Raw genomic sequence first — 4,126 nt, forward strand, 5'->3', positions numbered from 1 at the left:
GCTTTGCTAAGCTTGTTCTAAGTAGGTGCTTTAGACCACTGAGCCATCTCACCAGCCCTAAAAGAATATTTTTTAAAAAACAAAAATAAGTAGGGTGTGGTGGCACATACCTGTAATCCCAACACTGAGGAAGCTTAGGCAGGATCACCATGAGCTCAAGGCCAGTCTGGACTACATAGTTAGACCATGTCTCAAAATCGAAAGCAAACTGCAGAATGAATTTTAGGAACACTTCCTTGTATACTATTTGCACTATTAAAATTTTCTTCTAAGTGTAGTGCCTGTAATCCCAGCACTTGGGAGACTGAGGAGCACTAAGAGTTGACCAGCTAGACCCTATATCCAAAAAAACTATTTTTAAACATGAGTATTCACAGTAATTCAGCCTCAAGCTTTCACAGAGACCAAATTGGTCAAGCAATGGCCGTGGCTCATCCTCATGTCAGACACTGACAAAAGGATGTACAAAGGGCGGTACAGGGCTACAGGATAAATCCTGAGAGTACTTGGCTGACTTTATCAGATACAAAAGTTACATTTCTTGTTATAAAGGTCTTCTATATCTTGGTCTTAACCATCCAGCAGCAAAGTATAAAAGTGAGATATAAAGTAAATCCATATTAATACGATGAGCTGTAAAAAGCTCAAGTCAATAACTTCTGAGGATAATCCACTAATATAGACTGCTAGACCGTGTTAGATTGTTTAGTTGAATTCAAACACCTATAGTATTTAGATGCCAATAGAATATTCACCTCTGACAGGACAAAAAAAAAAGGATACAAAGGAAAGATTATTTTGTATTTATATATACAAAATAGGATAAATTTACAGCTACTTTGGCTTAATTCAATGAGAAGAAAGAGGTGTAGTAATAGTATTTGGAAAGAATATCCTATCTGCTTCTTGTACTATGGATAACCATTACGAAGATAACAATGTACAGTGTACTGATTATCAAAACTGTCCTATTAATCAGCTGTGAAACTGTCTCATTCATATTTCTCAATAAATAAAAGAAATATTTTAAAAAGTAATTCAACCTCACTGTAGATTCAGAATGCATAAAATCTTGTAGTGCTGAGGGGTGGGTCCAGAGCCTCTCCACAGGGCTGCATTACCCACTCTTAAATTTTTAAAATTGGTGCTTCCCTGGCAAGCGCAAGGGTCTGAGTTCAATCCCTGGTTCTGAAAAAAAAAAAAAAAATTAAAATTGGAGATAGGGTCTTGCTAGGTAGCTAAGTTGCCCAGGCTGGGTTCAAACTTACAATCCTCCTGTTTCAATCTTTCAGAATGTGGGACCAGGGAGATGGCTCAGTAGAATAAGCGCTTCCCTGGCAAGCACAAGGCTCTGAGTTTAATCCCTGGTTCTGCCAAAAACAAAACAAATCAACCTTCCAGAATGCTAGTATGATAGGTGTTTGCCTTGACACCTAGCTTTTATTTATTTCAGATAGCAACTCATCAGGTAGTCCAAGCTGGCTTTATTATTTTATTTTTATTTTTTTTTATTTATGTGTGTATGTGGCCAGCTCAGCCCACCAGGGGGCGGGGCTGGCTGGCATGTGGTGCTGGGGGATTGAACCGCGGTCCCTGTGCTTTGCCAAGCTTGTTCTAAGTAGGTGCTTTAGACCACCGAGCCATCTCACCAGACCTATTATTTTATTTTAAAGTTTAATCAATGACAGTAACTAGCTTGGGTGCAGAGTATGCAAAAAAGAAAACTGACAAAATGTGACAGTATAAACTTGTCTGGAAATTACAGATGTTGAAAGGCAGCAAGTTCCACGGCTTAACAAAATACTCAGCTTAACTTTACATACAAATAGGCAATAGGAAAAAAATGAAACTTGAGCCCCAAACATGTACAACACAAGCATGGCCTATGAAAGTAATGGTCTAATAATAATACAGTCTCAATAGCAGTGGCAGGCTCAAACAGGGACATTTTGGGGTTTTTTTGTTTTTCACTTTATGTATTTGGTACAGAGTCTCACTATGCAGCTCAGACGCATAGTGATCCTCCTGTTTTCAGCCTCCTCAGCCCTGGGATTACAGGCATGCCCCTCCACGCATGTACTTGCCTGGACTCATTTGATGGCTCAGTGCACCCCAGGGGCAGGGCCTGCAAGATATGCAGATAGGGATTGAGCCTTAGCACTTAGTTCACTAAGCTATCTTGCCGGCCCTCAGGCTGACTTTAAACTTGTTTTTTTTTGTTTTTTTTTTTTTATGAGCAGAATATATTTATTGAGAGAAAGAAAGCTCCTGTCCCAAGAGAGGGATAGGGGGGTGAGCGGGTAGTTCCCCCCAGGAGGTTGTCTCTTGCTTATAGAGGAAAACCATGTGGTGAGGAGGGTCTAAGGTAGTGGAGAAGACATGGGAACTTGCTTAGTTGGGCATGAGGTGGGACAAAACTATGGCCAACCAATGAGGATTATAAGCACCACTGCTCAGGTAAAATTGATTAAATCCAGTATCAAATGGGAAAGCGAATCACGTAACAGTACTATGTGAAGCAAAACTATGAGGGAAAGCATGAACAATTATGAGCAATGGGCAAAGACATATTAACATTTGAAACATAAATTTGTTACCTAAGCAAGTCCCAATTCAGAATTTATGAAAGAAAAGCAAACTCATACCTCCCTCCAATGATCCCCGGGGCCAGGGCCAGCACTGCATGCAGGGGATTGAACCCTAGTCCTTGCATCTGCCTAAACAGGCACTTTAATTTGCTAAGTTATCTGGCTGCTGCTTAAATTTTATTTATTGTTATGTATTTGGTACAGGGTCTCACTAAGCAGTTTGGATTCATATTGATCCTTCTGTTTTCAGCCTCCCCAGTGCTAGGATTACAGCACTGTAATCCCAAATGATATCCCAAACATATCCCAAATGATATCTTTGGGAGATACCATTTTATCTCCCAAAATGATACAGGGAGAAAAACTGGTCTCAGGTGAGTGACCTCCAAACAATATAGGGAACCTCCAAATGACATAGGGAAAAATGATGTCTGGACCTGACCTGCATGAGTTCGTGTTCTCTAAAACCGAAGAATGAATTTTAGGAACAAAACAGAGGTTATGAACAGAATATATTTATTGAGAGAAAGAAAGCTCCTGTCCCGAGAGAGGGTCAGGAGGGGGGGACCCGAACGGGTAGTTACCCCCCTGGCTTTAAACTTGTAATCAACCTACCTCAGCCTCCCCAGTGCTGAGATTATAGGCATGTGACACCAGCTGTGACATAGACCTGTCTTATTTTTTTTAAATTTTTTATTTATTTGTGTGTGTGTGTGTGTGTGTGTGTGTGTGTGTGTGTGGCCAGCTCAGCCCACCAGGGGCCGGGGCTGGCTGGCTTGTGGTGCTGGGGGATTGAACCGCGGTCCCTGGGCTTTGCTAAGCTTGTTCTAAGTAGGTGCTTTAGACCACTGAGCCATCTCACCAGCCCCGACTGTCTTATTTTTAAAATCTTAACTTTTTAATGTTTTTAGTACAGGGTTTCACTACACAGATTGGACTCACAGTGATCCTGCTGTTCTCAGCCTTCCAAGCACTGGGATTGCAAGCGTCCGCCACCATACCCAGTCTCAGTCACTGTATCAGCCTGCCCCAGGGCCAAGGCCAGCACTGCATGCAGGGGATTGAACCCTAGTCCTTGCATCTGCCTAAACAGGCACTTTAATTTGCTGAGTTATCTGGCTGCTGCTTAAATTTTATTTATTTTTATGTATTTGGTACAGGGTCTCACTAAGCAGTTTAGACTTATAGTGATCCTCCTGTTTTCAGCCTCCCCAGTGCTAGGATTACAGGTGTGCACCACCACACTTAGTCTCTGACTGGCTCAGTGCGCCTGGGGTGTGGCCAGTGTGGCATGTGGTACCAGGGAATGAACCCCTAGTCCCTGCACTTGCCTAAGCAGGTGCTTAGTCCATTGAGCTATCTCACCAGCCTAGCTTTTAAATTTTTTTTTTTTTCTCAAAGTTTTATTGACAAACAGATAGCAATGAGACAGTTTAAAATCATATCGGAAGGACAGTTTCAACAAATAATACACTGCATATATTCTTCTTAGTGGTTAATTGCTGTACAAGATGCGGACTTGTGATCCCATTTACAAA

Source organism: Octodon degus, unplaced genomic scaffold, assembly GCF_000260255.1.
Source record: "Octodon degus isolate 3935 unplaced genomic scaffold, OctDeg1.0 scaffold00081, whole genome shotgun sequence".
NCBI classification, from domain to species: Eukaryota; Metazoa; Chordata; class Mammalia; order Rodentia; family Octodontidae; genus Octodon; species Octodon degus.